The 13,324-nt window shown below is 43.1% G+C and overlaps 1 protein-coding gene across 4 annotated transcripts in view; it reads left to right on the plus strand.

The window, feature by feature from the left end:
- The window catches only part of zbtb7c (zinc finger and BTB domain containing 7C), a 266,111-nt gene that overhangs the window by 136,168 nt on the left and 116,619 nt on the right, over positions 1–13,324 (plus strand). The window contains exons 1-2 of one of the 4 annotated variants that reach the window (XM_078552823.1): positions 7,114–7,340; positions 12,827–12,958. The exons of 1 other annotated variant lie outside the window; for it this stretch is intronic. The gene's annotated coding sequence lies outside the window, so the exon portion shown is untranslated. Of the gene's footprint in view, positions 1–7,113; positions 7,341–12,826; positions 12,959–13,324 lie in introns of those variants that run through there. 2 more of the 4 variants (XM_078552824.1, XM_078552827.1) reach the window with 2 other exon arrangements.

Below are 13,324 nucleotides of genomic sequence, written 5' to 3' on the forward strand. Positions count from 1 at the left end.
AATGTACAGCTAGAAAATCCTGGCAGTAATGTTAATATGCCCTGCCTTATGTCACATCACAGTTAGTACCCACTATTTGTGTATAAGTATACACAGTGGCAGTGCTGTCTTGTGTCTCTTGGGGCATTGCTTTAGAGTCCCAGTCACAATTTCTCATATCACTTTCCTGCACTCAGTTACATTATATTGTGAATGTGCCAACTGAAGATAGTTGTTGTAGTTTCTTTCTTTCTTCTTTATCAGGAGGAAATAACTGTTGTTAAGAGTGGAGTTCTATTGGCGCTAGCTGTGCATCTAATAATGGATCAGAAAACTTTTCAGTTAACTTGTTATTGCAATATGTGAACTCTCGAATTTTATGAAGAGATTCCTTTTTTCCTTTAGCTGTTAAAGGATCTCGGGAGTATATGCCTGTGAGTTTATGAATACTGATGTGGCTCTCGTTCTTTTGAATTTAGCTAGACTCTTGCAATAAGTGTTTTCCTTTCATCTTAGGTCTTCTCATTTGTGAGCTAAGCTAAGCTTATGCTTTGGTGGCTTGCCCACCAACAACAACCCCCCAGACGACTGGTATCAAGTTACCATGTCTGCCACAGAAAATTGACTCAGTTCCAGTCACCTCAACATGTCATCTTGGAGCCATCTCAACACCAAAGCAGGAGTGGTCAAGCAACAAGTAGTTTTAAAATTAAAATTAAAGTTTTACCTCATTCTCCTTGTTATGCGTCAGTAATAGATTTTGTCCGTCCCTACACCCAAGCATCTCTAAATGCTGATCTTAGGCAGTCCTTTGGGATCCTGGATGACTTGCTTCCACTCCAGCTAAATTGGTTCTGAAATGGCTGGTAAGTCCAATGCGTGATCTGCAGGATCTGCCACATGCGGGGCAGGTGGTGCTTGAAGTGCTGGATTGTTGGTTGTTTGGATGTTTGTGCATTCTCTCTGATGTCACGACTTTGCCTTTGTGTGTTCCCAATGAAGTCTTTCGATGTGTTCGGTGCCTTCCTGAATGAGTCTTATCTATTTTGGTCAGTCACAAGCCAGAGTCTCTCATCAGTTGTCAAATATGTATCATCTCTTCAGGGATGCTTTGAGGGCATCCCTAAAACGTTCCTCCCTGGAAGACTCCTGCTGTGACCGAGTTCTGAATAGAGCAATTGCTTTGGGAGTCTGCATACGAGCAAATGTCCCACATAGTGGAGCTGGTTTTGAATGATTAACATCTCAATGCTGAGCAAGTTGGCTTGGGAGAGGATGCTGTTGTTGGACAGCGTTTCTTGCCACCAAATTTGGAGGATCTTACAAAGGCACCACTGGTGGCACTTCTCCGGTGCTTTCAGGTGCTTGCTTTAGGTCGTCTAAGTTTCCAAAGCATACAGGAACTTGGTTCTCAAATACTCTTTTGCTCTGTTGGCCAAAGGCTGAGCTGGCACATTGGAGGCAATGATGAATTTTGTTGTCTATGTCTGCCTTCGTTAAGAGGTAGCTCCCAAGATCTCTAGATGCTGTTGGGCCCATAACGAACAGTGTAACAAACATTTGTACCAAAGAAAATCTGGAGGTGCTGGAAATCTGAACCTAAAACAAAAAATATTGAAAACGTTCATTAGGTTAGGTAATATTGCTAGAAAGAACAGGCAAGTTGATGTTTTAGGTGTGGACCCTTAGAATAGTGCAAAATTCATCACTGTTGCACCTCTGATGGTGGCACTATGGAAGCTGATCCTAGGGCTAGGAATTTTGCGGTGAATAATTCACCTCCTGACTCCCCAAAGCCTGTCCACCATCTACAAGGCACAAGTCAGGAGTGTGATGGAATACTGTACGCTTGCCTGGATGAGTGCAGTTCCAACAACACTCAAGAAGCTTGGTATCATCCAGGACAAAGCAGCCCACTTGATTGGCACCCCATCCACCACCTTAAATATTCACTCCCTCCACCACTGTTGTACAGAGGTGGCAGTGTGTACAAGATGCACTAGCAACTCACCAAGGCTCCCTCAACAGCACCTTCCAAACCCACGACTTCTACCACCTCAAAGGACAAGGGCAGATGGAGGGGAACAGCACCACCTGAAAGCTCCCCTCCAAGCCACGCACCATCCTGCCTTGGAACTATACCACTGTTTCTTCACTGTCACTGGGTCAGAATCCTGGAACTCCCTTCCTAACAGTACTGTGCATGTACCTACACCACATGGACTGCAGCGGTTCAAGAAGATGGTTCACCACCACCTTCCTGAGGGCAATTTGTTTATGTAAGTTATATTGGTATTTGTGGGTGTTAGGAATGAGTTTTAGCTTTAAGGTTTAAGTTTGATTTGTATTCCTGTATCTGTGTGTTACAAAAAGGTCAAGTTGAGTTTTTGTTTCACTTTAAAAGGTGCCTGCATTTCTAATGAAAGTTTACGACTGTGAGAGAAGTTAAGCAAACACAAGAGTAGAAAAACTGGGCTGTTGCCTAGCAACAAGGGTCCAGAGAGGCAGGTCCCTCCCACAGACACACAGAAGAAACTAGAAAACAGCAGTTTTTGAGTTCAGCTTTGAAGACCGCTGCCAGGCAGAAACCACCTAGAAGGGGCAGATGGCCAGTCCCAAGCTAAAGTTGGTTGAAAGTAACTGCCAGAGAGAGACTGGAGCAAAAGGGACAAATAGCCAGGCCCAAGCTAAAGAAGAAAGTCCCCAAGAATCCAGGGGAGTGGAACAGGAGAGAGTCCCAAGCAGACTCCTAGAAAGTCAAAGGAAGGACAGGAACCTGGAAAAGGTCCTGTTAAATGAAGTTAAGAGTGAGGGGCAGAGAACGGCCTCAAGCTTAAAGCTCCAACTTGCAGGAAGCATAGTCAAAGTGATATAAAGGCTTATGAGAAATCAGAAGGTCCAAAAAAGCAACTCAAGGTCTGTAACTCTTTGCAATGGGCATGTGAAGCAGTGGTGTACTGCTGACAGCTGAGTCAGAGAGAGAGAGTGCATGGAGGAAAGCTTGGATGCATGTGGTGACCCAGGAGAGAGGAACATTGGCAGGAGAGTTCGAAACCCTGGCGATGGACCCTTGCAGAAGGCTTCTGAGAGAATGCATCGGTTTGGGAGAAGATTCCAAAGCGAGTTCTTGGAAAGTGGAGATTGGAAACCCTTGTGTGAAAGATGGTGTTCAGTGAGACTGGTCGGCTTGTGGGGTAACGAGCGTCTGGGGTGGGGGGAGTTGAGGAAAGATCCATAACATCTGTCTGGGATGGCATCTGTCATTTGGTTTCAGATTGTGGTGTGTTGCCGATTGGTTTACATGGACTGTACTTACTGTGAATATTAGAATATAAGATAGCTTTTGTAACTTGTGTTATTCTTACAAATCTGTATATATCTGTAAAAGTATAGTTGTGGGTGAAGGAGTATTGTAATATAGTTCATATTTTCTTGTTTGTAAATGTTTCATTCTTTTATTAAAAGTTCATTATTGATTCCAGTACTCTGTTTACTAGCCCCTCTCCACGTTTTTAAACAAACAAATAAAAGTTAGGATCTATCAAGCTGGGTTCCACCCTGGGATTAGACTTGTCCAGTTGTAACATCAGCTAGGATCATAACAATTAGAAATAAAAGATGCTGAGAATTCTGGCTACCCAGCCCTTTCTGAGGGTTGTCCTTGAGGGTCACCTGCACCCACCATCCTCCCCCACTTCCCCGCAGAAGCTCAGCATCTCTCCTCCTGTCTGCCTCCACCAGTAACGTCTCCAGAGGCACGTCCATGACCCTGAAACTCCCTCTCTTGGTGTTACATTTTTATTGCTTAGAATTGCAGTAAAAGTACTCAGCAACAGCTTGCTGTTATGCAGTGCAGCTTCCCTTTAAAAGAGACAGATTGTCTTTAAGAACAGAAGGCTGCAACACATGTTATGAACAAAGTGCTGTTCAGTTCCTTGTTCAGCACAGAGGCAACAGAGGGGCAGAGGCAGCCAGCAGTGTGGGAGCTGCTCGGCCCTATGTTGGAATCGTGGAAATGAGGTAGCTGCATGCTAAATTTGCATGCTGTCCACCTCTACCAGAACCAGAAATAAAAACAAAGTGCTGGAAAAAGCAGGTCTGGCAGCATCTGTGGAGAGAGAAACAGTTAATGTTTCGAATGCAGCATGACTCTTCTGAGGATCTGAAATTTTAACTCTCCACAGATGCTGCCAGACCTGCTGAGTTTTTCCAGCACTTTCTGTTTTTAATTTCAGATTTTCAGCATCTGCGGTTTCTTGCTTTTATCTACCGGAACCAACATGGTAGGTCACGAATTGCAACCTCCATTGCTGATTAACTGTGCTATCCAATTTTTTGCCCCTAACCTGTAATATCCTCCAGTTCCAATTAACAGCTTTTAAAAGGAACAGGACATAGGAAAGAGTAGGGCACACCCACACACACATTAGCTTAAGCTAGTAAGAGGCAGGCATAATGAGGGAAATTTTTTTAAAAGATTTTTGAGACAGAAAAATTATGAATTGCACAGGAGGTAGCTTCATTATTCTCAAGCACATAATGTGGAAATTACCTAACTTTTTATCTTGTTTCTTGAGCCAAAAAGTCTCAAAATTCTCATAAACGAAATGTGCCACTTTTTCAAGTGATTTGTCTGAATATTGATGGTTCACTATTGACCACCAGCATTCATTGCCTTATTAACAGCCTGGTAATGCTGGCTGCATCATGAGTCTTCTGTTATGCCCTTTCAGCTCTTCACTATTAAGCCATGACCAAATTTTAAAGTTTGGCGTTATTTAATCATTGGACCTCAGTTACTATCATCTATTGTCACTAAGATCTCCTGAAAGTCATTTCAATTGCCTTTAAGGTTTGGAGAGAAATTTCTCCAATTTAAAAAAATATTCTTCCCAGATTTGGTGTGTTTTTTTTAAAATCAGGTTCTTTGCCTTTCGCAGCTTGGTTACATGGCTTTATTTGAAAAGGTATAATCAAACTCATGATGCTTAGTTGCACCATGACTTTTTGGGATTGGCTTGATGCGCCTGCCAGCCTTTATCTGATACTTCATTTGTTGGTATGTTAGATGGGAAAGGGAATGAGAAATAGCATGTAGACTTTTCAAATTCTTGTTATTTCAAATCATTTGATACTTCTAACCCCTGACATGACACAGCATTTTCTAACTTTCTAGACATTTTTCATATCTTTTGACTTCATACATAAACACGCCATGTCTATTTGTGCTCATTGACATCAAAATGTCTAACGTTGATAACCTCTAACCACATTTACTCGAACCTGGATTGGGTCGTCTTAGTGTGGAGCGCAATCTGTTTGAGTATGTTACCAATAGCATTACACCAAGCTCTCCCAATGCTAAATATGGCACTGACCAGACCACACATACCAGCAGGGCTCTTGGTCCAATTGCAAATTTGTGCTAAGCTAATGGATGTCAGCTGAGGCAGTGATGGGTGCCCTACAGCTGGTGTAAGCAGCATGGTGCTTGGGGGAGAGGTGAAATACCAGCCTGGGTTCTACTGTTGATCATTTTCTATGTTTTCTGATAGAAAATAATGTGCATATGTCACGCATGATAAAATAAATGGATATTAGTTATCTTGGCTCACAGATGAACAATGTTAGTCTGGGTTACATAACAAAGTCAATTGCATCAGTGGAACTGAAACCCATCCAGATTTTGGTACCTTCAGGGCCAAAGGGGAGAATTCTAGAAAGACGAAGTGGGGGTGGAGGGAGGTGGTGGGAATCATTGGACCGGAAGATTTTATGAATCTTTAAAAGAGCAATAAGAGCCTGGATTTATATAGCATCTTCTCACATTTGCAACATGTCCTAAAGCACATGGCAGCTACTGGATTGCTTTTGAAGTGCTAAAGTGTTCTTGACAAGCCCAGCAGCCAATTTACACGAAACAAGATCCCACAAACAGGACATGAATGAATGATCAGATAATCTGTTCTTGTTGAATGAAGGAGTACTGGCCGAGACATTAGGGAAGTCCAAGACAATTTTGTAGAGGGCTTAGATTCATGACCGTTTGATTCAGAGGCAAGAAGGTTACCAACTGAGGAAAAAAGAAATTCTCTTCTCGAACTTTCAGCACCACAGACTTTAATTTACTCTTGACAACCAAAGTCAGATTGTTTGGTTCCAGAATATTTTATAGGCTTATGCACATGCACAAACATCTTTAAATTCTGCCTGAGCAGCGCTCTACCAGCTTGCTGCAATATAAAGAAAAATTGGCACTTCAAGTGTTAATATTCTAACTGATGATGCCAACCCTGAACTGCCCACCTCCTAACCTGGATGGGTTACAACCACAGTGCACAGCTTTAGCTGTGTGAAAATGTGTAGGAGAGGCTGAAAAAACATTCCAGCTTAATAAGAGAGACTGTTAATGGGGAGTAGGGGGTGGGAGTGGTGGTGAGTTAATATCTGCTAGCATGTGGTTAGATCACATTCCTAATTCTGTCTTCTCATGCAAAGGGCTGCAAAGGGCTATAGGGGCTGGCAGAAGAATGAGAGGTGGGGAAATCCAGTTCAAACCGGCCTGGCAGCAAAGGGGCGTTTTCTTGGCAGCATCTGCAACCGCTGAGTACCACTGGTACTGTCTTTAAAAAGCAGCAGCAGCACCATTTAACAATGAAATTCTGAACAGTGATTCAAAGGCTGCATTTGGTTCAGTATTTAGTGCTTGTTTTTCAGGTACTCTCCTGAGGTCATTGTGCACAGGACGTATTCACCAGGCGTAGGGGATAGAAGGGGAGGGAGGGTGTTCCGACACAGTATAAACTTCTTACACACCCTTCCTTAATTGCCATGGATTTAAGCCAGTTCTACAATCCTCCCTTGGATGTTTTTCAGCCCTTCCCACAGTGCTCCCTGTAGTGTGTGTGGGTGTAGTTTTCACTTTAAACTAATTTTTTAAAATCCAGCCATTTGAGAATAATTATATCTACCATTTTTTTTCTCCCATGAGCTGTGGGAAGATCTCATGTAGCAATTCAAATATTGCCATCTGAAATCTTGAAACTATTTTGGGTAAAGGAACATTTCTATTTTCCTATAAAATAGGATCTGCTTTTTATCCTTTCTATTGCCGCCGCCCTGTGGTTTCTTTTAAATACTGGGACCAACCCATTCCCCTTATCCTCTTGTCATTGGCACGGTGCCCTTGCTGCCGGGAGGACAGGTGAGAGAATTACAGGCTGGTCTGTGACATGCTTATGCAGTGTGTCTCACTCCTATTCTCACTGTCACTGCATGTGCGTCTCTCTCTCTCTCTCTCTCTCTGGCCAGTGATCCCTACAATAAGAAGCATGTGGTCGTCTGAAGGCACCTATTGTACTGTAAGTCTTTCTGATATACTATTCAGCATGTTACCTTTTCTTTGTAGCCAATTTTCTCAGCAAAACAAAGTTAGTGTTTTTATTATGTGTAAGCAAGGAAAACTGAATCTGGGTAAAACCTTACAAAGTCATGAGTCCGAATTGTTCCGTGTGTAGGTCTCATTCGTAACACTAGGAGCTATATATATATGTATAATGTTCTTGGAAGGAGCCAGTATGTTGAGGGTAGAGATGGAATAAGCAAATTCAGTGTGAAATAGAAAGTGTCCGACAGGAATCACTATAAGAATATGTGTATTTAAATATGAGGTCAGTATTTTTCCCCTCCAGTGAGTATCTGCTTGTTCACCTCAGAGCAACAGTGGTTGCATTTCACTGTGTGTAAAACATTTCTGAAGTTTTTGGGAAACTAATAAAACACTATGAAAATGCACAGCATTTTTATTAAGCAGGCTCTTGGAGTAGTGCATAATTAGCACTCTAAGGCATTAGCAGTTAAATCTTAACTGCCAACTGAATGATCTGAAGAATACTTGTTATTCATTGCAATGTCCAGTGAGCTGGAGTGAAGTTTCTTCTTTGTTACTAAGATTGAGACCATCCGTTCATCTACTTCTGCTGCAACCTTCTCTTCTCCTTATGTATCAAACCAAGATTCTCTTCAAGATTAACCCTAGCCTGAATCTGAACACTCATCTTTCTCCAATTTCACTTCTACCTCATTCGTGCCCTCTCCAAGCTCACTTGTCAATGAGACCCACCTACTGTTCTCACCTTATTTTACTAAACTGCTGGCCACGTAATTTCCCTTCCCAGCCCTTGTGCTACCTCATTTTGTAGATGTTTGCCTCCCTTTCAAATCTGCTGTCATTTAAAAAAAACCTTCAAAAATTCAGCCCTTGACTTCACTGTCCTTCCAAACTTCCATTCCAAGTCCAAATATCCTTTTCTTTCTAAGGCTGTTGAATGAGTTTTTTCCACCCAAATCCATGCCCAATTTTTTGCACCTCCAGTCCTGAACTTCTCCAATCAGTTTACCACCCCTCCCAAAATACTGAAACCACCTGAATCAAAGTCACAAATGCAATTCAGTATGACTGAGAGGATGGGTGTACTATCCCTCCTCATCCTTCTCGATTGCTCTCTAGTCTTTGACACAGTTGACTACACCATACCCTTCCAATGCCTCTCCTCCATTGCCTAGCTGAGTGAAACTGCCCTTACCAGTTTCCTGCCTATCTAGTCTTAACCAGAGTATTTCCTGCAGTGGTGTCTCTTCTCACCTCTGCACTGTTACTTTTGGAGTCCCTTAAGGATTTACTGTTAGCCCCCTGCTATTTCTCATCTACATGTTGCGACTTGGCAACATCATCCAAAGACATCACATCAGGCTCCACGTATATGCTGATGACCATTGTCTTTGGTCCCTGCTACAAACACCCACGCCAACAAAAGCAGGGGAGTTATGCTGAACCTTTATAAAGCCCTGGTTAGGCCACAACTAGAGTATTGCATTAAGTTTTGGCCACCATATTTTAGGAAGGATGTGAGGATCCTGAGAGAGTGCAGAAGAAATTTACCGGACTGGTTCCAGGGATAAAGGATTTTAGCTACAAGGTTGATCTTCCTGGAACAAAGGGGTTGAGGAAAGATTTGATAGGGGCGTATAAGATTATGAAAGCTTTAGATAAGGTAGACAAAGAAAAGCTCCTCCTATTAACTGATGGTACAAGGGTTTTGAGACACAGATTTAAGGTATTGGGCAAGAGATGCAGAAGGGAATGTGAGGAAGAACTTTTTTACCCAGCGAGCGGTAATGATCTGGAACTCGCTGCCTCTGAGGATGATGAAAGCAGGAATGATCAATGATTTCAAAAGGAAATTGGATGGACACTCGAGTGAACTAAATTTACAGGGCTATGCTGATAGAGCAGGAAAATGGGATTGACTGGATTGCTTTACAGAGAGACAGCATGGAATTGATGAGCCGAATGAACTCCTGTGCTGTAATTAATCTATGGGCCGGATTTTACCAGCCCTCTAGGGATGGACTGGTTGGCAGGACAGCCTGTAAACTGATAAGGGAAGGTGGGGGTGAGTGCCTGTCACCTGCCTGTCACCCAGGTGTTCTGCCAGCAGTGGGGTAGGTGAGGATGTCCGTCCTGCCCAGCGATCAGTTTTGCCACTTAAGTGGCCAATTAGGGGCCTCTTCCCGCTGCTGTTGGCATTTTACCAGGAGCAGATGGGCCCTCCTTCACACAGGGAGATCGCCTGGTGAACCCTGGTGGCCTCCAAAACAAAAACAGAATTACCTGGAAAAACTCAGCAGGTCTGGCAGCATCGGTGGAGAAGAAAAGAGTCGACGTTTCGTGTCCTCACGACCCTTCAACAGAACTGAGTATAGTTAGGAGAAGGGTGAAATATAAGCTGGTTTAAGGTGGGGGGGAGGAGAGAGAAGTTGAGTGGGGGAGGTGGTTGTAGGGACAAGCAAGCAGTGATAGGAGCAGATAATCAAAAGATGTCACAGACAAAAGGATCAAAGAGGTGTTGAAGGTGGTGATATTATCTAAGAAAATGTGCTAATTAAGAATGGATGGCAGGACACTCAAGGTACAGCTCTAGTGGGGGTGGGGTGGAAAAACTGACAAGGAATTAGTTGTAGATTTTAAAATAATGGAAATAGGTGGGAAAAGAAAAATCTATATAAATTATTGAAAAAAACAAAAGGGAGGGGGAAGAAACGGGGTGGGGATGGGGGGAGGGAGTTTAAGATCTAAAGTTGATGAACTGGTGGCCTCCATATGGGCTTGGGTAGGGGCTTTCCTAATTGGGCACTCTGTGGCCCACAGAGGGGACCGCTGGGTTCACTCACCTTGTTACGATTGCATTCTATTTTTGCATCCTCCTGGTTGACCAGCAGCTCTTTTAAAGGATGGGAATCCCAGTGGCAACTAATTAGTTGTGGGATGGGTATAAAATGCAGGCAAAGGCCCCCCAGATGGCAGAGATGGGGTTGCCCCAGCTTTCTGGTCCATTGTCAGGGCCCCAGCTGCAAAACTAGATTATCTGCTCAGTGTCACATTGCCGTTTGTGGGAACTTGCTGTGTGAATAACTGACTGCTGTGTTTCCTAGATTACAACAGTCACTATAGTTCAAAAGTACTTAATTGGCAATAGAGTAGATGACTCAAAGGTTCTGAAAGGTACTATATAAATGTAAACCTGTCTAACCTAAGCGGATCAGCCTTGGGCTGAATTAGGCTTTTGCAACCTCTGCATCTTGTTTAAAAATTCTTTCGAGTTATCAACAGTCACAGATTGCAACTCTTTCGAGTACAATCACAGTTCTTGGTTTCCGGGAGTGGGACATGAACCCACAACCCTCTGATTCAAAGGCGAGGGTGCTATGGACTGAGCCACTGCTTTAACCCTGAGCTCAGCTTCCTACTCCATATTGTTTCCATCACAGAGTATAAAATGGCCCATCTTTGCCACTACCGCTGCTGAAACTCTCATCTATATTTATTGTTACCTCCTAACTGGACTATTCCAGTGCTTCCCCAGCAAGCATCCCATACTCCATAAACTTGCCTGCTTGTATTCTAACTTGCATGAAGTCCTGCTCACCCATCTCTCCCTCCACCCCATGCATGCTGACATACATTGGCACTCAGTCTATTAACAACTCAGTTTTAAAGTTTCTATTCTTTTGGTCAAGTCCTCCATGTGGCCTCCCTATCTTTGTAACATACTCCAGATCTACAACCCTTCAAGAGCTCTGCACTCTGCACTTTTGTGCACTCCCTTCACTCTAACATTGGCAGCCATGCTTTCAGCTGCTTAGGCCCCAAGCCCAGGGATTTCCTGTGTAAAAAGTTCTCTCTCTCTCTCTCTCTATCCGCCCCCCCCCCCCCCCACCCCTTCCTTTCGCACCCTCCTTGAAAATTAACTCTGACCAAGCATTTGCTTCTTTGGCTTGATTCTAATTTTTGTCTTAATATACTCCATTCAAGGTATTGGGAAATTTCACACGCTAAAGATGCTGTGGCCTGTGAATTTGTTTGTTTGTTCCAGTCGCTGACATGCCTACTAAACCCCATTATTGTGGGCAAGAAATGCAATTGAATTTCTGCCCAGTTAGGCACCTTCATATTGGGAAAGGAAAAATGTTGAATGGTACCCACACCTGAAGCGTGTGTTAATTGTTTTGCTTTTGCCATCAAGGGGCCTTATACCTGTTTGAGCCCCCCATTTCAAGACTGGTTTGTCCATAGGCAGCCCACTAAGTAAAACCAATAGCTGGGACCCCCTGCTACCAAAAATGGAAGCTTTTAAAATTTAATGGCCTGAAGATGGAACCAACTGGCCTTGGTTTCTTCTCCCAAACCCTTTCAGCCTCTTTTTCTTCCTCTCATTTACCTGTGATACTACCAGCAGGCCAATCTTTGTGTATTCTCATGGCTTGTTGTGTGCCTTGGCCCCCAACAGTTGGCAGGGATCGTACCCTGCACCACCACCACCCTCGCAACCCACCCCTACCCACCCCTCCTCCCCCAAATATGTCATTACTCTGTTCTTTGCTAGGTTATTACATGAACCAAGATAAGGTTGAGAGGAGAGGAAGGGAGGGAAAGAAGCGATCAAGGATTCTGAAACTGGCATTCAAGTCAGACTCTCATTATTAACTTTTGTGAGTTCATTACAAGATTCAAAAATCTAAATTTCAAAGGATTCATTAACAGTATGCTACAAGGTGGCTTTTGTTGTTGTTATCACACATTGTTCCCTGCTGTCCAAAACACTTAATGCAGTGATACAGATACACCTTTGCTCAAGCGACCTGCATGTGTGAACTACAATCTTAAGGTGTGATATGGAGAAAGGCAGTTGAATTGGAATTTTGAAAAAATAAAGAGCTGTCACGGCCAACAAAGTGATAGTGTCAATGAATTGGTTGCTCTACTAATGTTTTTATGTCACAGAATCACATAATCTTTATAGTGCAGAAGGAGGCCATTTGGCCCATCGAGTCTGCACTGGCTTTCTGAAAGAGCATTCTACCTAGTCCCACTCCCCAGCCTTATCGTCATTAACAGTGAGTGTCAGCAAAGTGTTTAAATGTGAGGAACACACAGAAAAATCTGGTTCTGTCCTCAAAAGCCATGTACATCTGTGCACTTTTCAGCCATAGCCATACAGAGTAGATAACCAGGCTAACTTTTTTTCTCTTCCCTAGCAAGTGGGTACAGTTGCTTATTGGAGGTCCTCAACTGCCATCTCAGACAAAATCACCTCACCAGACACTGAACTTAAGATCTTCTTTGACTGTGGGGGGCTTAGTAGCACAAATGATGCATTGATCATCTGGGCCTTGAGCATGTTTTGTGAGCATGCTAAAGTACAATATTTACCAAATGCACTGATTTACTATGCAAACAGAAATGAATAATGCATTAACCTTTATGCCATTTATTTTCATTTGACAGCCTGTCTGATTAGGACACCTTGAATCTTAACAGTGGTACCTTACTGGAATGTCAACTGTCCAATGCCAATATTGGTACATCCCCCCTCACAAGTTGGTATCCAAAACTGCAGAACAGACTCCAGCTACAAAGGTAGGAAGCCTAAATTTAGACTTCCTCATGAATGGGAATTCTGAGATTGAGGAAGTGAAATCCACTTGGCACAACTGAGCATGTGAGAGCAAGCTGAGATGGTTGCATTGTGTTTATGTTACTGAACTGGACTAATGATCAGGAAACTTTTTACAATTTATCTGAATGACGTGGATGAAAGGACCGAAGGTACGGTTGCTTAATTTGCTGATGACACAAAGATAGGTCGGAAAGTAAGTTGTTAAGAGGACATCAGGAGGCTACAAAGGGATATCGATAGGTTAAGTGAGTGGGCAAAGATCTGGCAAATGGAGTATAATGTGGGAAAATATGAACTTGTTCATTTTGCCACGAAGCATTAAAAAG

Source organism: Cetorhinus maximus, chromosome 1 (genome assembly GCF_964194155.1).
Source record: "Cetorhinus maximus chromosome 1, sCetMax3.hap1.1, whole genome shotgun sequence".
NCBI lineage: Eukaryota > Metazoa > Chordata > Chondrichthyes > Lamniformes > Cetorhinidae > Cetorhinus > Cetorhinus maximus.